The sequence below is a fragment of the Arctopsyche grandis genome, chromosome 12 (assembly GCF_051622035.1).
Source record: "Arctopsyche grandis isolate Sample6627 chromosome 12, ASM5162203v2, whole genome shotgun sequence".
NCBI classification, from domain to species: Eukaryota; Metazoa; Arthropoda; class Insecta; order Trichoptera; family Hydropsychidae; genus Arctopsyche; species Arctopsyche grandis.
In genome coordinates this window covers 27325055-27350686 of record NC_135366.1, presented here as the reverse complement: position 1 = coordinate 27350686, position 25632 = coordinate 27325055, and the positions used below count along the sequence as shown (strand labels likewise).

Here is a 25632-nt window from a genome sequence, read left to right as displayed (position 1 = left end):
TGTTTAATGTTCGTCCGCTGCGGAAAAAACTATTGTAGTCTACCGTAAGACGGAGAAACACCGTGAAAATTGCACGCTTTCCTCTATTTTATAATATTGCCGAAGATAATTCGCATTTTGGAGGTGTGACCGGCTCTCTTGTTGTCGTTAGAGAGTACTGAAGATCTGAAATTCTAATATATTCATAAATAAAAAACGAGACAAAGGGAAACTTTTAGTAGAGCAAGTGCGAAAAATGCTAGAATTATCAAACTTCCAATGCAAATAAATGCTTCTTCAATTATGCAACAGCCTAAAATGAAACCACCAGTCTTTAGCTTATTTACATATATTTAATAATTTAAAATAAAGCCGTAATTTTTAGCAATGAACTGCTGTTAGCAAGTAAAAATTGAAAATATGTACATTTTTTCCCGTCTATTTGTTTCAAATGAATGTACATTTTATATAAAAATTTCGATGCAATTTTTTTTATATGATTTTATAGATGATAAAAAAACAATAAATTATGATTATTGGAATAAAAATGTTGATATTATATATTTTTTGTATCATATTTGTGAAAATTGAGGACAAGTAAAAATATTACCAAAAATTTATCAGGCAGATAAACATATGTATGTATATAATTTAGGTTAGGTAAGGTTAGGATAGATTATATATTAGATATTTTTTGTATCATATTTGTGAAAAATTGAGGACAAGCAAAAATAGTCACATTATTCTCAACCAAATAGTATTTTTTCGGATATAAAATTTGCCTGGTATATTTTTTTATATATATTGCAAGGTATATGTATGTATATATGTGTGTGTTTAATTTAGGTTAGGTTAGTCAGATTTATTTAAAAAAAATTCTGTTTATTAAAAATTATAAATATTTACTATTTATAAGCGATTAAATAGTGTCTACTGGCGAATAATTTTGACTTAGGCGATGCCTGCTATGTTTTTTAATTGCTTTAACCCACACAGCTGTATGTATATTTATGTACATGTGGATACATTTAGGCTTGAGTAAATTTAAATTTGATGAATGTACTGAAAAAACAAAGTGCAGTCCTTTCATGAAAGCCCATAATTTATTGTAGAAGTATAGAAATTTTCGATTTGATACACGTTATTAGTTCCGGAATAAGGTTCACCAGAACACGATTGCAAAAAGTTATTTCCGGTCAATAGAAAAATACAAAAATACTACTGATTTCTAAAAACCAACGCGTAATAAGTGTGCACTAAAGTTTTCAGATCATAACTCGAACATTTCCGCAGAAAACCCTGAAAAAAATGAATGTACCTCAGAACAAATTCTACATCCGGCAGTCAAAATTTAGTATCATACAATTAGTAAAAAAAATCATATAAGATTTTATTTTCATACATACATAATTATACACGATTGGTTCATACGTTCATTCAAAATTCATTGACAAACGTTTTCAAAAAACAAACCTAAACTTAAGATTCTGGTTTGATAACGTGAAAAATGATGCATAAGATGTTCAACTTTTTAAATTTAACGCGCAAAAGTAAAAATTGCGAAATCTCCATCAAATCAGCATTATTATTAAGTATTCAAAACTGTGGATCCATTGTCCATTGTTAACACGGCGTCTGACAATTAAAAGAATTTTCAATGCGATCTCGCTAAAATAACGATGTGCCGAGAGACTTATCTCCCGTCTGATAAGTCACACAGCATTCGGATTAACTCTATTGTTTTGAGTCACACCGTACCTTCTTAGTACGAATATGCACATAGTATAATAAATCCTTTCCCTTTCGCCACACAATACTAGGGATTCGAAGAACAAAGCGATACAATTCAATGAAGCAATTGTTACGGACTGAAATATACGGTATCCATTACAAGGACTCGTATTATGTATGTAGTATTTGCTTACGTGTGAAACTATCGAATGTTACGAATTTGAAGCGTAATATTCAATTTGATAATGACGCTCATTGTGGTGCGGTTTTGTTATTAAGTTGTTTCTTTTTCTTCTTGTGAATGAAATAAACAATGTGTGTTTGTTTTGATCGCGTGCTGATCGCATAATTTCAAAGACAAAACACTACGAGTACTGGTCATTGAAATGCCATCGTTTTTTAATGTGCGATTGTCCCACTTTGTGGTAGTTTTATGTTCCACATAGTTGTGAGTGTGATACATGTGAAATTTCCCAAATGAATGCTGTAGATAATAATGTAGGAGAAAATTGTGAACGTCCTATGTACAAATATTAAGTTTGACTGGAGAATGTTCTATGAATTAGCTAATATCTTATAGTTAAGAGAACAGTCATTAAAAGTGTCAACTAATTAATTAATTTTAAAAAAATGCATGAAAATTCATCTTGAGCAAAATTAGGAGTTAAGCTACTAAATTTTATAGAATTTGTTTTTTTTTTCGATCGCTTTGATATATTATTGATTGGGGGTTGGATATCATGAAAATAAGCACATGTCTCCGACATGACGCTAAAAGAATTTAATCACTAACGAAATCGTTAAAAATTTATCCGGATCGTCTGTCAGATCTACGTGATGACAATTGGCTAGTCGTGGTGATTCGCGCCACTCACTGGCTATAGTATGAACATTTATACAGTTTTTTTACACTATCTTTTATCATTTCATCAGATTATATGTACTTTTATTCTTTTAATGACTATTTTTATTATAAAAGCTAAATATTAATTGCGTTCGAATTGAAAAAAAGACTTAAAAAAATATAATATATCAACCATATTTAAAAAAAATTAATAATTTTATTGAAGATATACATACATTTACATATATGTTCATATATCAGACAAGGATAATAATGGGTTATATGTATTTATATTTCATAGAAGGCGTCGGTTTTTCTCAGAAACATTACAATATAATTAGATAGAAACCGTTCAAAGGAATTATATTCCTATTTATGTTTCTATTACCTATATAACACACTATTGTTTGTATGAAGTAGATATAGATGATGGATTAATTTGTGCAATAAAGCAAATATTTTCAAACGAAGTGTACCAAAATAAATTCCGTCGGTAGTTGTCACACAAATTCTCAGGTACCATGTCCCAGAGAAAATGAACCAATATTCTTATTTTTATCTCATTTTATACGTTTAATTTTTTAACCAAAGCTGATGGTTGGTTTTGGGGAAAAAAAAAAGGTTAAACTATATTTTAGAAGCCTTTTATTAGTTTCACTTGTTTGTTAGATGGGGTTCGAAGTCGAGTTGATTTTGAACTTTTTTCACTTTTCCGATCGTTTTGATATTTTACCGAAATACGGGAGTAAACTGTCAATAAAGTAATCAAATATCTCCGACATGACGCTAGAGGAATTTAATCATCAAAATTTCGTCAGAATCCTCTGTTAGATCGACATGATGACAGTTGACTAGTCGGACACATTCGCGCCACCCTTACACAACAGATTACATATTTGAATAGTTATAACAGTTACCTTTATCACAATATCTTATATAAACTTAATTGATTATTATTAATTTTACTTATTTAAATCTCATTATTAAATTGAAATTTTGTATTACATTTGTATTTGGATGATATAAATTACACTATTCTTCTTATCGTCTTAGAATAAAAATGATTATTATTAAATTAGATAAATTATGTATTCCAATCTTAAAATACGCTAATTTGAATTCGAAAAATCGAAAACTGATTAATAACAAATTAATTGTAAAAGAATGAAAAATTGGGTACAAAATTTTGAAAACGTAAAAGCTAAATTCAAATTGAATACAGAAGAGGAATTTCCATTTAACATTTAAAACTTTATGTAATCATTAAATTGAAAAAAAAATCACAGACAAAAATTCCAATAAATCTATGCGATTTTGATGACCGACACCGCATATAATGTGTAATTTATGACTGGATTATTATAATATTATGGAGTGAAAAAAGAGGCTCCCCACGCCATTATATAACCGATACAAATTAATTAAAATAACAAATCGAAGCTACCTAAGTGGATATCCTTCACCTTTCAAAAGCTCAGCTGGTAATAGTAGAGTTGTCTTTTAGTCACTAAATATTTCATACCGCCTAGATTTTTTTCATGATCGTTGTGCAATTGTAAATTACCGAGCCATCTTCTTCAGTGCATGCGATGACTTCATCCACGAAAATGGTATTTAACATTAAAAAGGTCAAAATCACAAGAAAACGAAACGTCTTTGTTTTATTGCATCCTTTCCGAACAGGTCTGCTTAAAATAGGACGTTTGCAATGCAGCATAACCTTTTCTTAGTTCTTATGATATTTAACGGATGCCATTATTATTTATGATTTAAATCAAACGTTGAATATCAGTGCGATAAATTATAATTGATTCCAAATAGAATTTTAAACATACACTACAATTTTTTCCGTTCAGAAGAGAACGTCCGTTTGAATACGTACGAATGTCGAACTTTTTTTTCGGTCGCATTAAAAATGACGCAGTATGACAAATCAATGTGTATAGCCTATTTCGTTGATATTTTATCTTATTATATAGATATATACATATATGGAGCCTACTTCCGCATACGAGTCTAATCGGAATGATTATTATTTAGTATTTGAATAAAAGTTGCAATTAGACATCGACGCGCGGTTCTCAAGATTCGTTCTCGAATATAACTCGTTGACCCAAAATTCCAATTCGATTCTTATGGTTCGTTTACAACGTGCTGATATTAATTTGGTATGAAATGAGGAATTCGGCTATATTTGGTTTGATGCTTAAATCGGTGTTCGTAGTGAAATTCTGCTCCATTTTTGCTAAAGCTGTCGACGTTTTCATAATATTATAACACATTGTATTATAAATATATTGCTATTACATATTAACTGTATTATATTTCATGTTTAGGATAATTTTACTGTTGAAGATAATCCTCATTGGATCCCAGTTTCTTTTTAAAATTGTAATTTGATGCACGAAACTATGTACATATCTATTACATGATTGCATAAGTTCATTACATTTTTAATTTATTTTGTGGAGCTATTTTTCATGATTCAAAATTTCTAATCTCATCTAATCGAAACTTAAGCTTATTATATTTATAAATTTTGTATTAATTCTGATTTGCACATTTTCTCCATATTTTTCAATCGATCAAAAGTAACGATCTTATTGAACAAAATTTTAGTTTTATACTTTTTCTAACACACTTTTCTATATAAATTATATGCCTGAGTTGTGGTTTGGCTACATTAATTTTTCAATACTTTGGAAGAATAACGGTATTTTTTTTATTATATTTGACAAAGTAAGAAAATTTATGTAAATATTTTTACGACACTGATTTAAAATGAATATATTTACAATGAATCTACAGTCACTTAAACATAATAAAATATTGTATTATTCATACCAATTGCTCCATTATAGTTCTATCAACTGAAAAATATAATGAAAGCTTACTTGAGAGAATCTTTCGGCAAAAATTTAGATTTGAAATGTTTATAAATAACTTTTATAAAACAGTACTACAGTGGTTGCCATGCGGGCTATTTTTGGGCGTAGTTTATATTTTGGGATGTGAAAATTTTTTTTTCGACTAATAAAGGACGAATACCAGATAAGAAATTGATATTGTTCTCACTTCTTTTGAAAATAAATAACTGCAATTAATACTTATGGTATTAGTATCTGCTTTGCCCGTTCATTGAGACTCGTTTTGTATGAAATTAGTCACTTTTTTTATAGCTAAATACTTTTTTTCTGTAAGCAAAACATTATTTAGCTACCAGCAGGTATGTTCATTTTATTTCAAGATAATACTTTCAATGGGGCTTAAACTTAAAAGTAGGTATAAATCTCCCAGACAAAGAGAAAAAGGAAACGCCTTATCTTATCTATGTACAATATTCAACCCAAAATATTTACATTCTTATTGATTTATTTTATTATAATATATATGTGTAGTACTTGTTCATTTATTTTATTTTGATATTTTATATTGAAAACCCCTGTTCTGCACGCACTGCAACCAGCAGCGTGGACTAAGTGGTTAGCATATATGCTTTCGAACATAATGGTCACGGGCTCGAGTCCCACTGGTTGCTGCTGGTTGGTCGTGTCCTATCAGAGTTTGATTATTAATCCGATTTTCATTGAAACGAAACCAACAAATTGGCAACCTTTACCGATTTCTCGCGTATTTTCGAGTTTTCAGCACGTCGAGTTTCACCAATTCGTATAAAATTGCTGCAAATTCATACATAAATGTCTCGAATATTTCGAGTTTCTTAGTATCTCGAAATTGGACGATTTATATTAAAAAAAATGCTCCGAAGTTTATCAAAAATTTATCCATAGATGTTTCTATGATGCTTTGTTAAAATTATTCTAAAAATTGTATATCAATGTTTGTAATTGACCAGGAAGGCGAATTGGGGTTTTCCTGTCAGGCCGTCCTGGTAAATATATATATATGTAAAATAAAATCTTTAGATTAAATAGTGTTAAATAATACTAGAAAAATGAACTACGCCCAAAAAAAGCCCGCGTGGCAACCACTGCAGTACTAGTATGTGATTGTATAAAAGAAATATTCCTTGATAACTAAACAGGCATGAAATCACTTTCCCCATTTGTCCTACATTAGTTTCATGCAATGTTTCAGCGTTTCAAAATTTCATTACACATTCACGCATATCGAAGCAATTCACTATATTCACAATCTTTTGTGTAAAAAACTCGTACCGTACAACGAGAACAAGCTTTTCCATTGGACACTAAAAAGGAAATAAATGAATTTCCCCATAGAGATATATGAATCGACTTATCCGTATTGCATATATAGCCACTTACAACATAACATACCAACATAAATGGGCAAATAACTATCTCTGCTATACATATTGACCTTGTCCTATAGAATGTCTCGACAGACAACGCGATTCTTAGAAAACCATTCGAGTTTGGACACCACCTTAATGTCAAAAGCCTTTATACATACAATAATACCGCAGCGGGTAATTTTACCGGTAATGACCTCATACTCACTCATCTTACGCATTTGACCGTCAATGAGGACTTTCACGGTCGTTTCGAATTCGCCATGCGTTCCGATGCGACAGGGATACAATACGAGTTGCAATTCAACGATCGTACCTGCAAATACCTTCTTCGTTCACTTTCGAAATGCTTTCGTTTTCTACGACCGCTTTAATTATTCGGTTTTGATTTAAATCGATTTTGAGAATTGCCGGTTGCATCATAATAGGGAGTGTCTGTCCGCTGCGGAAATTACTGTCGGCGATCTTTTGACTGATGATTTTTGTGATTAAATATCGCCTCATCGTATTTACTGAACCTAATTCTTATGTCTATTACGAATATTGTTCAATTTTCAGACGATTTCATATGAAATTTGGGATTACGTATGTATGTTTGTATATGTAGAAGCAATTTTTGAACGCGTAAACGGTTCGGTGATTATTGGTCACAAAGCACTAGTCACAAAGTCACTAAAATCTCTATAACGGAACATCTGGCAGCCGAAAAGTCCATCATACTAACGAGAACTTGAGTGCCAAATATTGCGTATTCGCGATTATAGTGACAAAAATTGTCTTTGTGACCACCGCAATGTGACTAATAATCCAATTCGTAAACATGCAACTGTGTATGAGGCACTTGTTTATTAAAACACCATGTGATCTAATCCACGTACATAATTTAAAATACCTCGCATCCTGATCCTACATTTAAAACATATGTTTATTTTCTGCCCTTTATTCATATCCAGTCCTCTTCAGTAAGCTCAGTGTAAAAGCTGTACTAAAAAACTTTTGGCATTCATAAAATCTGAGCTCATAGTAATTCATATGATTGACAACTTAAAACAATGAATTGTCGTTCAAAGAACTGGCCACAAAATAGTAACTTCACTGGCTTTTTGATTCAAATTGAACAATTGAAAAACTAAAATTGCATCTATTCATTTTCAAATTCATATATGGATTAGAACTACATAAAATAACTAATTTTTGGAATGTAATTTGAGATGACCGATGTGACAGTTGCTTTAACCTTAATCTTAATGCGAATTACCTCTCTTAACTATGCATTTTAAAAGCATTGATTAAGCTGAAAACATGAAAAGGCCGAACTCGTAAAATAGGCAAAAGCTTGCAAAATTCAGTGATATATTAATTCATATTCAAAAACATACCAATTTTTGATATATGAATTAGTTAAGCCTCACCATTATATTTAGAAAAACGGGATGCATTTTTAAACGAAATTAGAGCGATTTATATCGCCGTGTAAAATTATCGAAAGAAGCGATGATAAGAAAATATTCTACATATGTCTATAAAGTTCGTCAATTAAGTATATATTATATATATAGGTATTTATATACAAGTACATATATGAAGGAGAGAAATTGAGGAAAAGCCTGACGATAACCATGAATGACATCATAGGTCATGCAACATGGAGGAGGTTACACAATTTCCAGTGAATCTCCAGGTGTGTTATTAATTTTTAATTAAGCAAGATGACGTTGAACAGTTGGAGAACAACATAAAAAACACGTGACGTTATATTGTTGCTGACGAAGGTCGAGTTTTGTTTTCAATCTGTGCAAGTGCAAGTGGGCGGATTGACATTCGATTGCCAAATTTAGTCGGCAAGTATGACGAAAATTCACTTTGCGTATTTTCAACGGCAAATATGTTATAGATAAATTTAGAAAGCCTCAAACTTGTTTATGGCTCGAGTCGTTTGTCTCTTTGCGTTTGATTTGGGTCAAAAGTTGGAAGCTGTACTCTCGTTTGTACTATTGCGTGAACTCGACATGGATTCGTGTGGTCGAAATGTATTATGATATAAGCATATAATAGATTTCTAAAGCAGTGGGTCGTATTAAATGTATATGTATTATAATATTCGAGGATGATGGTCGAATGGCGTGGTAAATTATATTAATAGATGGACGTTATGTAAGTTTATGGCGTGGAGTTCAGGATCGTTTATGTGGACTTGGTAAGGTTAAGAAAGAGTGGGAGATCTGTTCTTTTTTTTGTTTATGTTTGGCTGTAGGTGTTTGAAGATTTATGATGATGATGATGATGATGTGCATGGATGAAATTTAGGACTAGTTAAAATAGATTTTTTTTTATTACTTATTAAATTCGATCTGTCTAAGATTGTTCGTTAAATGCATTCATTTATAAATACATATAATATAAAATAGTTTATTTCACTGTCTCTTAACCTTTTTATAACATAAATTCTATATGCCACAATTGTACATATCTACATATGAGCCGTTATAATTTAAAGTGGCATAATTCCACTTTTCTTCATTTCGTTAAATATCTCGCAAAACTTAAATATAATGTTTTGTGTTTAATAATAATTAAAAATACTGGTGAACTGTAATATGTTTATTCTGCTTTTCCAAGATTCTGAACATATCGAATTAAAATAAGTGATAACAATTTGTGAATTAAGTCAAACAGAAATAATGTTTTTGTAACTGAAAATTGGATTTCCGTCAAATTAAATATTAACTATCCATAACAACGTGATAAAGCAAAGTAACATTTTCAGTTAATAAAAAAATATTATTTATTGCGAGCAATTTTATTTAAAAAATTTATTTTTCAATATAGTAAAGATACACTATATCGTATTCATTAATTAGATTAAAAAAAGAAATAGAACTGATCTAAATCCATGTTTGATACAGTTTTAAGTATGAAAACAGCTAAAAACATAATTTTAAGTTTGAAAACTGCTATTAAACTCCGAAACTACTTTCTTAAATAGAAAAATGTCTAATTGTAACTTATTTGCTTTAATTTATAAATTGTACAATATAATTATAAACAGTCGAAGCAAAGAACCTCCATATAGTGATTTATTGCAAAAAATATTGAAGGACATTAAATTGCTCAGGCACATTTTGAGAAGCCCTAGTTTCACTAGACGTATATATTATACCTATATATAGATACTTCTACAAAATAGTACGTGATAATGTTTCTGCATATGTTTGTATAAATTGCAAAAACAACTACATTCTTCATATAAAAAAAGCTAAACCAAATAGTAATATAAAAGCGAAGTAATTTAATTTTTATTTAAATTTACCCAATTAAATGCGCTAAAAAAATTGTACGTGCTGATAAAAATGAATAAATCACACTTAAATAATTGCAGATGGCCACTGGAAGACCTTCGCATAAAATTAGTATGTCACAGTAAGTAGACATGCAACTAGTGACATAATAATAATGTACATTACTTTACATAACGCGAATATTAACACACTATGGGAAGAAATTGAATATTACACACACCCACGCCGCATTTGACCGACTTATTTTCAAAATCGTACAAATAATGAGAATCTACAGAACCATTTTACATCGAATACGGTGGACTCTCGGTAATCCGTGCGCGGCTAAGCCGGCCAAACGCGAACGGAACGAACTCGGCGAGAAGATGTCGTCGGATGCGTAAATAATAGACCGCTATGTGTTTAAACGCGCCGATAAATTTATTTAATATGCATTTTAAAAAGGCTTTCGACACGGATTTCATGAAACGGCACTTTCTCTTGCAAAAGATCGATTCGTATGCAAAGGCGATAAATGTTGAAATCGCGTGCGCCGGTCGCGCACCACTCTTACGCCATTGCTCGACAAACTTTTTTCTTTCTTTTCTTCCGAGTCTTCCGACTGGCGCCGGAGGAAAAAATGTCACCGACGGATGTGTCGTCGGTGTTATGCGAAATTGCACAATCTGAATTCCGCCGATATCGGCCCCGAGGAAAAGCCGGTACGTGTTATGTCGGTCTAACAAAGTGATGAAAGTGAATCGTCGGTCTGTCTTTTATGATGTTATCGAAATCGTTCGAGAGATTGTTGCACAATTGTTTGTCGTTTTAAGGTTTCCGACGATCGGATCGTTTGAACGCGGATGTGCGTTCGCAGTTCAATCGTACCGCAGCTAGACTAAATATTTGTGCATCGAAACGGTACTGAGAAACTAATGGAGACTATACTTTCCGTTATTGAATTATATGTTTATTTATTATAATTAAACAGCAAATTGCAAATGAATTATTTCACAATTAACAATTTTAAACTAAAACTAACAACTATAATATAACCAGTGGTGTAGTGCTAAATGAAAAAGAACCAGGGCGTGTTTAATTTTTATGTCTGTTTGTCTTTAGGCTCCTAAACCACTCAACCGACGATTACGATGGATCTTTCAGAATTTGTTTGTATCTTTATACATGTTCAGGAAGCTTACTGTAAAAAATTGCTCAAAAACGGGAATGAGTGGCATTGCAACGCAATAATTTCAAATGTTTACACGTCGCGGCCTGCGTTGTTAAGGTAAAATCAGTGCCGGTTTTAGGGGGAAGCTGGGTCGGTCGTTGCCCGAGGGCGCCAAATAAGTTAGGGCGCAGCTTGATGTGATAAAGACGCTTTAAAAATTAAAATTAGAGCGCCAAAGGTGCCTCTACTTTCTAAACTCAAGCATTTGTGCTCGGAAAATACTATTCATTGGGTGAAGGTGCATTCCTTTTTGTAGTATAATTAACGTGTTTCCCTGTGGCAGCAACAATTTAAATCTTGCGCTATACGAAGTTGCGAAATCTTCTGTAACATTGCAAACTTTTTTCGATATTCTCCAAAGATCGTTTACACTATTTTCAGCTTCAATATATCGCTTGAAGATTCTAACTGATTACGTGCAATTATGATCCTAAAAAAATATCTCACATTCGAACAGTAAAACGAATATTCAAAGATGTGGGGTTTTTTTTATTTTGTAAAAAATCTACTGGAAAGAGACAATTTTCAAATTAAGCTCACCTTGAATTCAAAATCTGATATTATTATCAATTTGGGTTGCTATGCTTTTACTGACACTGCCTGAAACGGAAAAAGGAGGACATTTTTATAATTTTTTTCTAAGGGTGTTTAGAAAAAAATGCACAAGGGCGCCATTGGGTATAAGGCCGGCCCTACCCCCTACCCCCCTCTTTTCTCATCTCTTAAAAAAAAATATATCCTAATATTGGTAGTTCAAATATTTATAAAAAAAAACAAATGCTAATTAACAAATATTCTTGTTGAAATTATCATGTTTTTTATATCTTCTAAAAACTTCATAATGATAAGTAACATACTAACTAAAAGAAAACAAAAATATAGAAAATATATTGGAAAAGAAGAATTACAAAAATCTTAAAGTTTAAGAAAGCTTGTTTTTAAAAATATTATGATTTTCAGAATTTACTACATTTTTAGGAAGATTATTCCAAAATTTAACCACTCTGTTTGAAAAGAAGGAATCTCTGATCAGTTAATTCGATTTTTCTTTTTGGAGTCTGATAGTGTCACCTCTAAGATGAGTGTTTTCATTGAACCCATTGGACATAAGACAATTATGATGATTATTTATTATTTTAAAGACTTCGATTAAGTCGCCTCTTATTCTTCTCGTCTCAAGTGTTATTAATATTAGCCAAAATATTTTTTAATTTTACGTGAAAAGCGTAGCGCGAAAAATCCGACTAAAATTGTGGAGGATATGCCCGATATTCTTGGCATAGCCAGCGGTGTAGTCGGGCCAGGTCACCGACCTGGTACTTATTTTTGAGCAAGGTCGCCGCTCTGGCACTTTGATTGATATGAACATTGTTTTTCGAGTTCAATTAAAAAATATTTTGGCTAATATTTCATATAAAATTTTGTATAGATAATATTGTGAGCAGACTCATTCTAACATTTGATGACCACAACCGAAAAGTAATCTGAGCATATTCAAAAATTAAAAGACGTTTAATGAAGTGTATGGGCTCTTTTACCTAAAACCACCCAAAACTTCTAAAGAAAACATTCTTTGAACTATTGACCATATGCACTTGAGGATAGATAAAATAAGGGTTTTTGAAAGGATTTGATTCATGAACCATATCCGAAGCAATTTCATCATGCAAAACCTCTGCAGTCAATTCACTCACTAACTCAACCCCCCACGCTGCCCCTCATTCCATCCCCGCATGCTCACCCAGCCGTCCATGTACAAATGAGCATTAGTATATATGTGATTTCGTGAATGTATGTTCCAGTCAGTGTTTACACCGCGATCTCCTGCATTCTTATGAACTTCTAATTTTTTATTATTTATTTATACATTTTTTTTTATTTAACACCACATCTAAGGTCAAACATTGTACATGAGTATTGTACAATGTATTATTCGAGGCTATTATTCGCATTGTACAAGTATTATTCGAGGGTAATTATAAAAATCGATTTACAATCATACATCTATTTACAATTTGCAGTACATCTATTGACAATACATTTATAAATCAGCAATTTTGAAATGCTGTAAGCTTTTATTTTGCGATGAATAGGACAGGGTTGCATTCATTGGAACCATTTTAATCAAATCAGATAAATTGGCAAAATCAGTGATAGGAAACAATCGACCTTAGAGTCACATATCCAAAGGTCTGGTCAGCAGCACAAAGCCAGCGATTGAACCGGTGACCTCGCAATTGAAAGTATTACACGCTAACGCTAATTTATGCTGCTGGTTAATAATTAATTGTAATATTTATTTTAAAAAAAAATTCTTTCCGTTTTATAGTGTAACAATTTCAATAAGAACAATCGGAACAATTTCTTTTTGTTATGAATATCAATATTTAATATATTATTCATACATCAATAGATCAACGACACTAATGCGAAATAATATTTTTATAAAAAAAAATACTTTCTAATATTTAAAAACGAAATACAATGCATGCATGTAAAAAATAAATTTCCATATTGGTAATGTATTACACATACGGGAAAATATTTTTTTATATATGCAAACTTTTTAAGCCAACAAACGAAACTGCCTCGACGAAAAATTAAACAAATTTACAAAACATCATAATTTTACAAATTGCTTCAACTATTTACTCAAAAATTAACAAACGACAGATATCAACAACCGAAAATATACATATGCATACAAAGTTTAGTACCCCTGACTCGCTCCAGTTTCGGACACGCGCCGTACACGTTCAATATTTTCATAACCCGCCCAAGGAAATGGTATATGGCCGTCAATCGCATTGACCACGGCCTAGCCTAGGAAAATAATGACCATTCGCTATCCTCATTTTCTGCAACATGAATATTCAAACGGTGACATTTTGACGGATAAGTGATAACCGTGAATCGCAGAGGCCACACCCCGATTATGCGAAAAGTCGAAACGTTCACTTCCTGAAACGATGTCCTTCCTGTATGCTGTTGGTCTTGTTGTGATTGGCCAACTAGGCCTTCGGGTATATACATATGTAAAGGATTGAAAAGGGTTGAAATTTCGACTCGCTTTACTACTGTATTAGTTAGTATATGTGAACAAAGTAATTGCAGAAGTAATTTTGACAGTTGTTAACCGCAAGCCAACCGGAAAATTCCTGACTTTCCGGCAGCCCACACTGCCATCGGCGATTAGCAAGGTCATTTGAAGAAAAAAGTGTTGAATTTGGAATGTGCGTATATTTAAAAAAATATCTATTTATTTGGTCAACATTTAAAACAAATTAAAAATGACCATTTTTTGAACTGAATTGACATTGATAGTTTTATATATTACTAGCTGAACCCTGCATGCGTTGCAACGCCACAATAAGGGAGCGATCACACAGCGAGGGAGTGGTATGCCGTACGCGGGATATTTTTTTTTAGATAGTTTTAAACACATAAAAAAATTCGCTCATACCCGGTATGATACGCCGGATCTTGCGGGATCGTGCGGGATTGGAGCGGTCTCGTTGAAATTCTATAGAATTGTTTATACTAACTTGACGGTGATATATACCAATTCGTCGACCCTCGGACGACGCTTGACAGTGATGAGCGTATTTTTTTTATGTGTTTAAAACTATCTAAAAAAAAATATCCCGCGTACAGCATACCGCTCCCTCGCTGTGTGATCGCGCCTTAACGCATGCAATTCCTGTTCCCGTTCCCATTTGTCGGTAAAACGCAGGCAGCGAACACGTTGGTCGCGACGCGAAAACATTTGCAATAAGACTCATTCCCGTTTTTGGGCGATTTTTTTTCACAGTAATCTTCCCGAACATGGATACAACAAATCCTGAAAGTTCCATCGTAATCGGTTCAGTGGTTTAGGAGCCCATTCGAGACACACAAACACAGACATTTATTTTTATATACATACATATATAGATATATCTATAGAATATGAATAAAACTGAAAAGAGGGGTGGGGGGGGGGGGGGGGTTCCCCGATACTATGTAGATAAAATAAAAGAAGAATATATCTAATATATAATTTCGAAAGAGACTTTGTATGTATGTAAGGTTTAAAGGTTTGTTGGGAGCATCGAAAACAAATCAAAGTTTCTATGCCGACGACATCAAATAAATTTAATAAAAGACAAATGGATGTTTACTATTAGATTGTTTTGCCATGTTTAAGCTGTTTATATTATAAATACCGAGCGAAGCCGGGTAAAACCACTATAATAAAATAAATAAAAAACAAATCTACACTCGCTGAATGTTCCACGTTGAATTCTATATATGCATATACATAGTTTTAGAAAGGTTTTTTTAATCAAAAACATTTACTTTCTTTTAAAAAAATTTGTATGCAGTGCAACGAAAATACAACAATGTCGATTTCGACTTTTAAAAATACGCACGTCGAGGATATTAAAAAAAAAAAATTTATCTGCGGCGCATGCTTTTTCTTTCTATTTTTTATTTTGAAATTAATATTAATAAAACACGCGTTGAAATTGCCGGTCTGTACTGTGCTAATATGAATAGACCTTAAAACGGCATCTGATTTTTAAAAACTTCTGTATAAATTGGCAATTTACATATGTTTAATACTGACCGAAATGATCAGTATTAAAATGCATTTATAGTAATATAATTGTATGTATAATATGTAGATACATTAGATTCCGATTGATTGGAAAACGATGGGGCTAATAATTAAAAGACACCAACTTATTAAAGGTTTGTCCAATGTAAACTATAAATGACCCGATTAAATGGAATAATGAAATTTTTTGATTATTTTTTCATTTTGATTACAAATTGAAAATACTGACTGGCTAATATTAATTGTATCAATATATTAATTGCAAGATTTTAGTAGTCAGTATTAAAATCTTTCAATAAATATATTTAATGTTAATGAATAATTATAATAAATCATTGCCTAATAAATATACAAATACTGAACCAATCTCATTCGACTCACCAACAGACAGGGAATGTTGAATTGTCATAAACTTTATCGTTTTATTTACACATGCATGTGATATTATGAAATATTTTAATACTGACCTTTTCAGAACAAAGTCACATAAACAAGTTGATAAATGTTACTATATAAATATATATATATATATATATATATATATATATCATCATATGACTTTTATCCCGAGATGACCATGAATATTGACTGTAAATTACGATTACCACTTTATGGGTAGGTGCATTTTCAGTCGTATGCAGTTTTAAAAGGGTAAACATTCCGTTGAATAATTTCGCAACAAAGAAGAGTCGAAGACAATGAAAATTCTCTCGCAAAAATGCCAAGTGAGCACCGACTGGTTATGTCAAGCATGCAAATGAGCTGGTCTTCGAGATCGCGAATGACCTCCGAGGAGTTTGAACTCGCAAAGCGAAGCAAGCGCTGCACTCGACCGAAACGCTTGTCCAATATTTGCAAAACAATATGAATAAAAAAAAAATAAGCGGTAGTATTGTTAATGCAAATATTACATACTTCCGATCGGACCAAGGTCTCTTGCTGAATTCGGAATGTTATGTAAAAAATTACGCACACGAAATTTTGGGGTTTCGACACGCTTCGATTTTTGGTATACACTTGTCACGTAATTTTGTAATTGATGATTGATGATCGCGTTCGTGTAAAGAAACTGCGATGATTGATAATGGCGTTAAACAATGTCACGCTTTGTGCTCATCGCATGTAAGAAAATCATTTTCGGTATGAATTTTGACAGATTTTTTGCTATTTTAATTACATACTTGTCAGATGGACTCTGTGATGCATAAATAAAAGCTTTTCAGATTGATTTATATCAAAAAAGCATCTCAAATCAATCAGAAATCTAAAATATATTCTTCATAGGATACAACTTTTGCCACTACGATGACAACAACATACATATATGATTGATATCAAGCATGTAGGTATGTACAGGGCCGGCTCAAAGATGCAGCAGAATAGGCACGAGCCTAGGGCGCCATAAACAAGGGGCGCTGCGAGGCTCTCCCCAATTTTGCTTTTTTTAAATTATTAAATTGAAAAAATAAAAAATATATATTTGGTTTTCTTTGAACTTATAAAACATTCTATGTTCAACTTAATTTTTCTACTTGGAGTAACAATACTGATTGTAAAATATTATAATTTACGAGAAACGCAGGAAGTTTACTGTCAAATATCAACGACTTATGAATAAAACTTGTAAAACAGCAAACTGGTATTGGTACAAATGTTAATTTGAAATTATATTTTATATAAAATACCACTGAAACATATGTAAGTATATTTACATATATGTACATATATCAGGGATGTCATTTTCTTCACGAAATTAAATATCTTAACCAATCATATTCCAAATAGGAAATGTCACTCTATAAAATTCTTCAATTCATTGTTGAATATAAATTAATGTCTTCATTGTCGAATTTATTCTTAGTTTTCCTTATTTTATTTATTTTTATACATAAAACGTGCCTATTTTGAATAAAGTTTTAAATTCAATTTTTTGTTATTGTCTTAATACATTTTTCTTCACCATAAAATTTCAAGAACAAGGGGGGAGGGCGCTGAAACCAATCTGCCTAGGGGCCCCATGTACCCTCGGGCTGAGCCTGGGTATGTACATATAATGATGAAGTCTTCTGAGAAAGATGCCCGAATGAATTTCCACTGAATTATAAGGTAAATGAAGGATTGTTTTCAATATTGAGTGGGTAGTCGTATTTAAATAAAAGGAATGGTTCTCCAAGGTGAGTCAATTGTTAAAAATTTTATCCATTTCATTTCAACGAATTGGTATTTTGTCATGGGTAGAAGGATTTTTCTTCATTTTAACTTAATTTTGATTAAAAGCATAACATTTTGCACGATGTATACGAGTTGACATTGCAGCCACTCGTGGCTTTATGTAGCAGCGTAATACTAAACATTTCAGAAACCGATTTGGAGTGGTATATATGAATAATATTACTTTTTTATTATCGAAAGCGTATGTATGTATGTAAGTCAAAAATACTATAAAATCGGAAATAATAAATTTGAAAAGTTATGCCATATAATTATAAGCGCATTATACTTTTGAAAATTCTATTTTTGCATTAATTTATTATTATAAGTAGTGCAAACATGATATAAATGGTCCGCGTAAACCCGCCCACAAAACTAAGCACGATAAAATATTTGAACATATTAATAATTTAAAATTAAAATAAATTAAAATCAAACGTGTAATTTTCCACTGGTACGAGACGCGTCTGCGAAGAAATTTCGCCGTCTGAAATATTGAATCCAAACAATAAACAATTCTCCTCGAGTGCAAGCCGATATGCCCTGTCTCGCTCGCACCCGCACCCTGCCATATGCAAGAGCGGGACACGTGTCGAAATTTTAAATTAAAATATTTACTAATTAAAAAATTCAAATTCAAACGAAGCGTCGCGATTGGCCGATTCGTGAATTAGTGCAGCCAATGGGGCGCGCGAGCGACTTTCGACCCGCGCCCGGCTTGCAGCACGTTCGCAATCGACCGGCAGAATGGCTATAATTGCTTTGAAGGTAAGCGACATTTCGACAGACACTGGAATGTCTTGTCGCCGAGCAGGTTCTGCTTATCCAAACGGGTAAGCAAAGCGTTTCGATATCAGCAGGTGGCGAGACACCGCGACCACTGACAACACGGCTTCGTTCGCTTTTCCATACTCGAATGCGCTCTGCTATACTTTTCAGTTTTCCAATTTTTTATAAGCGCTTTTTGAAGTGGAACTGCGTCTATTCGCGAGGGCACACATGAGCGATAGCCGGAAATCACCTTTAAAACCGGCCATAAAGCTCTCGCATAGCAATAATGCTTATATCGTTGAATAAAGCAAGAATGTTGGTTTGAAATTATAACAATTAGTCAGTCTCGTGACTTACAGTATTGCGAAAAATATATAGCTAGCAACAGGGGCGGCTCGTGACTTTAGACACAGGTGGGGCATGAGGAAGCTAAAACTGCCCAGTATTTTTTTTTCCAAAAAATCCAACTTTATATATTTTTAGTAGCATTTTTTTGCAAGGGAAGTGCCTTATTTGCCAAATTATCGACTTCGTTCATTACATGTTCTAAAAAGACAAAAATGTAATTAATAAAAAAATATTTAAGAGGGCTGTACACCTGAAACCTTAATTTTGTTACCGTTCCTTTCTTCGATATATATATTGAGGTTATGTATATATTGAGTGAATGCGACAATATATATCAATATATATATTGAGTGAATGCGACAGTTGCGCTTCGACCAGATAAAACGTATTTTAAATTGACAAAATCGAGGTTTCGTATTCTACTATTTTCTCCTCCAAACCTGGACCAATTTTTAAAAAAATTTCATCATCGGTATGAGAAAGATACTTTCTGTGCATCTATCGGCGTATTTTTTTTTAAATCGACCGTTAAATAAGCACGCTGGATTCGTTTCGTGGGTGTAAAAAAGAGGCGATTTTATAGATGCTTGGCGGCTCCTGGCTCATATAAAAAATAATTAATCAAAAAAATAAAACGATAGATGCACCCCAATGGTGGATATCCATAGCATATTAAAAAAATAATTTCTCTAGTGCCATAATTGAGGAAGGGAGAAGTATAGTACGTTTGTATGGACAAGGCGCTGCTGTCCAGCCCTCTTAATGATAAAAACTAAAGAATTGACATATTGTGATTGACAATTTAAGCATAGCTTGCGAAATATAGTTGAAATGTCGAAAAAAATAACGGTATCGTGTATTTTTCGGATCGTATAGAAAATATAAACGATCAGGGCTTGCGTATTCCGACCCAAAGAGACCTTTACGCAGAAACTTAAAGCTTCCCTCTGTATATGGAAATACGGATTATTTTTCTCTGTCTACACTCTAAACCGAAGCTGGCGACCACGGGACAGCGGCAGATAAACGAAGAATTACGAACTTATTATTTTTTGGTTAGGAGAAATTTGTGTGGGGCAGTGCCCTGGTTGCACTTAAAAACAAGCCACCCCTGGCCAGGGCCGTTCTAAAAAAATGCGCCGCAGACAAAAAACAATACCTTTAATATATGTACATACATACATATTATTGAAATCAACACTGGAATCAGATTTCAATGTACGACATGCGACGCGTTATATGTGGTCGACTTTACGTAAATTTTTACTTGTCATGATTTTCCTGGAATTCCCCCCCTCCCCCCTCGTCAGCCCTGAGTATGGCATAGTATTATAGTTAATTTATGTTGCTAGCTATTAAGAGGTCCCGGGTTTGAACCCTATTTGGCAAGACCTCGATTTGCATATGTGATACTTACTGCTGGTCAGATTTGAATATTTGTAACGTATGTATAATCGATCAGAGTTTGCCAATGTATCTAATTTAATTTATGAAACGGTTGAAAGGTATATACATACATATATACAAGTTCGGCCATAAATGTCGATTTGGTACAACCTGTCATTTCACTATGGTAAGAAGTAGCTATAAATTTGTATCAATGCCTATTTTATGCCAATACTTATTTAACTTGCAAAAGTTTCATCAATGCGTTACTGAATCATCGTATACGTTGGTATATGAGTATAATAACACTGTTCGACACGAAAAATGGTTCAGAGACGAGATATGACTTTTCTTATAGATCTATGCCTAGTAAACACATCAATCTGGTAATAAAAAATGTTGATTGGTTCGAGATTCGAAGATATGTGTTTTTTTAAATCGCAAATTTATGTCTCAAAATCTGTCAATTTCATGTTCAAAATGAATACTAGAATCTATAGTTGAGTATTTTATCTTCCATTTGTAGTACTTTTCAGCTTTCAAATCTCTCTAAGTAGTCGTCCAGTTCAAATCAAAAGTCAAAAGTACGTATTTTCACTTGGGATTTTTTCCCACTGTTAATACTATTTTATATTGAGTTTTTTCTATTGAAACGTGTTTATTGAGATAGTGTTCTGACCACACTAACATTTTGTCGAACAGTGTAATTTTTATATTATTTGTGGATATTCGTCTGCTTTATACAGGTTTTTCCATTGACGAAGGCAAAGACAATGTTTTAATAATTTTTCTAACAGTATTTTAAAATTAGACTAGCATAAGTCACTCCCTAAAAGCGACAAGGAATATTATAAGGATGACTGCAGTCATTGTTTAGATCCCAGCATTCAACATTAAAATCGGATAAGGGTTATTGAATAATTTGATTGAACATTTGTAACCAATGACAGCTCTTCGCTTCCTGTCTTGTCTTATTTCACTACGCCATTCTCTCCTGAGGACAATAACAGAATGAGTCACTATTCCAGGTCAGTCCCCCCACGCACAAAATTATACAAAACCAGACATTATACATTTCATTCACATATTTCTGATATTCCTGGCGTTAGCTTTATCAATTACTCAAATATAATAAAGTACCTTTTTGTGATTTTGATTACGTAGCTACGTTCTACAAACGTAATATTAAATAACAACGCCTAAAAGAATAAAACAAGTTTTGCGCTATATACATATGTACATACATATATAAGACATACATAGATATTATTATAAAAAAAGACGAATGTCGTGTTCAGAGACTAAAAAATCATAAAAGATCTAAAAATCCGAAAAAAAACTGGGTCAATTTCGACGCATCGAGATGTTACGATTTTTTTGATGTTGGTTTTATTAAAACGTGGTCGCTTATTAATTACATATTTCAGAACAATTAGATTACTTTCGATCTTCATCGTTGCGAAACAGTAGAAACATCACCTGGACGTTGTGTTTAACAGATTTTCTAACGTAATTAGAAAAGAAAATGAAAAACTCTCGAACTGTCATGCAATCGGATAACATTAAGTACAGAATCACGATTCTTAATCGACTTACAATTCGAAACGAAAACAAAAATACATGCTCTCGTATTCTGAATTTACTATACATGTACGTTTATCATGATTCGATTCAAATACCTAAATATAACGGCAATTATCAATGCGAAAGCAAAAATTTATAATTATCAACGTTTATAATATGCGCATAATCAGTGACAGTGTGGTATTTTTGACATAATTGTACGTCGATGATAAAAGCGATAAATGTGTATATTTTTTTCGAAATATAATAATAATGCTTAATTTTCAAATAGTTGTTTTTATTATTCAGATTTGAGTAGTTTATTATACTTTTACGCGCTTTTTGTATGGAGACTTTTCATACCTTTCTTTAATTTATGCAATCGCCTATTACGGAACAAAGTGATTTTTTTCTCTTATGCATATATTATGTCGAAAAAATTACTACTTATATGACATATTTGACCGTGAATTTTCTATCGATAGAAATATAACCAAATTTTAGGCATTTCAAGGTGACTGGTCTTAATGGTTTTCTTAACACTTGGTATAATTTTATGAATATAATTTGACACGCCCATGCCATATCTCTTTTGGAGAATTTAGTAGATTTAACTATTATCAATTGCTTCATAACTTTTACAAAACTTCAAAAATAATAGTATTTCATACAAAATTATAAAAATGAATCGGAAAATTATTATTTTTGTATAGTATATGAGTGTTTTCGAATAAATTACAGCAATAAAAGTGTATGTTAATAATATAATTTGTTGATTATTTTTTTTACATACCAAATCAGTCAAAACTACCAACCAATACAGGCTTGAAAAGTACATCCATACATATATATGTACATGAGATAAAATAGGCTATACATCTCTAAATTTAAAATAGGCAATACATCTCTAAATTTAAAATATGCTATACATCTACATATTTAAAAAATATATCACATGTGGTCTGATTTATTGATCGAATTAACTTTTTAAGTATCGAAAAATACTAGTTTTCTAATCAAACTTCCAATACAATTACTAAAATAAAAATAAATTAAAATTTTAAGCCCGTTTTTTAATGTTATAATATAATTTAGTTTGATTTTATATAAAAAAATGGTAAAAATGATGTGTAGTTTTTTATTATTTTTTTTTATATTCATTTAAAAACACATTTTATTAAAATTCACTAACAATGCATTTAAAAAAAATACTTCTAATTCTGCATTCTATATCTATTTATTATATTTTAAAAGAAAAAAGTGAAGGTAGCGCTGGATATTCTCCATATGATTACAAAAAATAATTAAATATTGTTTAAAGAGATAGTCGATATAAAAAAAGTCATTCAAAATAGTTTAGTTTGTGTGAAATGCAGAAAGTTACCTCTCTTTGTAGTAATCAGGTTTGATCCTTTAACATAAAACCTATCTATCTTAAACGTCAACTTTCGAAAACAACAAAAATAATTTTAACAATGTTAAAAAATGACAATGACATATTTCGTGAAAGGAAGAAATGAAATCGGAAGTACATAAGTATAGGTAGTATATAGAAGTAAAAGTGAAATGAATTTACCTTGTGCATAATAAACATGCAGAAAGTATAACAACATGCATACATTGTATGTACGGACATACAATATGTACGTGCGAGATAAAAAAAGATCGAGGCTGTTGGGAATCTGTTGTCGTCGTGTGATGACAACAGGTATTTCAGCACCGAACGACCTTGCTTTTGAAAGTAAAATTTGACCGATCGAACCATCTAAAAGTCATACGTGATTAATTTAATATGAATACATATGTAAATGCTTAAATACATCGCAAAATTTTCCCGAATACTCGGAAGCAATTAGGTGTCGTATGTCAGACGTGCAAGGTTAACATATGTTGATATTGCCTGTCAAAATTTCTATATCGAATAGCGCTTTTGCCGTCACAAAAGAAGCTCCGTGTGAAATATGTAGACGTTTGACCCTAATTTTATAAAGACATGATGCACGAGAGTTATTGGTAATTATAGTAAACAGTGTGTTGAAATCGACGGTGTATGTATGTGTAGTATAAAACACTAGACAAGCAGCTGACGTGGAAAAGCACCATTCTTGTCATTACGTAATGATGTATTATAATTTTCTTTGTATACATAACCTTTTGTAAATGTCACAGTTCATTTTGTCATATTGTTTTTACTTTATATTTTTAGTGAAAAATGAATTGCACGTTTTTAATGGTTATAATTAGACGTAGTTCATAAACTGCGTATTGCATATTTTTTAATTGATGAAAATTTCTTTTGACATTTTTTAAAAGTTATGTAAACGTGTAGAAATCTATTCGTGAGTAGAAAAATAAGTGAATTTTCGTAATTTAAATTAACTAAATGATAGAAAAAATAATAAAACAAGTTTTAAAAGTAAATTAAATCTTTTAGTCTCCTTCCGTAGTATCTACATATACGGTCTCCGTGACGAGACAGAATGTTAAATGACAGAAAACGCAAATATGGCAAGGCAAAGATCGAAAATCGAAAGATCTTAAGTCGAAAGATCACAAAAAAAATGGTGCATGGTAAACGGTACATACTCACGTACATACTCACTTAATTTGCGCGAGCAGGGTACAACAGGAACAAGAGGAACAGGCTTTTCCTCCCGTATTAATGTGCGCGCGCAGAATACGGGAGGAAAAGCCTGTTCCTCTTGTTCCTGTTGTACCCTGCTCGCCCAAATTAAGTGAGTATGTACCGTTTACCATGCACCATTTTTTTGATCTTTCGACTTAAGATCTTTCGATTTTCGATCTTTGCCTTCCGATATTTGCGTTTTCTGTCATTTAAAATTCTGTCTCGTCACGTAGACCCCTACATATAATACATATGTACATAAAAATGTAAAAGTAAAAGGATAGTACGTTTTCAAGGATATAATATAATACTTTGAGCTTTAGGTGAGCCATCATAAAAGTGTTTTTAGAATGTCTTATTAAAAAAAATATACATATGTATGTAGATATTATACATATATTTGAACTTTTGGGTTTCAGTCTTGCTCACGCGTTCATGTTTCATACTTAATGTATGGAAAAACCATTCATTCAATTTGTAACTATTATAAATACATATGTACAATGTATAGAAATTTCATTGATTATATAATAATGAAATATAATTAATATCTGCATATAAATTATCATCAATGAACTTTTAATAATCACTTTATTGCATGCATAATTATCGTAAATCTCTAAAAATATAACTTAATTTGTTTTTAAAATGCAATGTCATTGACGTCAACGCGATAATAACATTCAGGAAATGACCTTTGAAATTTTACAAGGAATTTTAGTATAATAGATTCGTATTATTTAATAATAACCCTTCTATTAGAAATTACACTAAAATTTTTCAAATTTACA

The 25632-nt window shown here is 31.9% G+C and overlaps 1 protein-coding gene across 1 annotated transcript in view; it reads right to left on the bottom strand.

Annotated features, from left to right (window-relative positions):
• LOC143919613 (uncharacterized) overlaps window positions 1-25632 on the bottom strand; it is a 54412-nt gene that overhangs the window by 12398 nt on the left and 16382 nt on the right. The gene's annotated exons all lie outside the window — the stretch shown is intronic.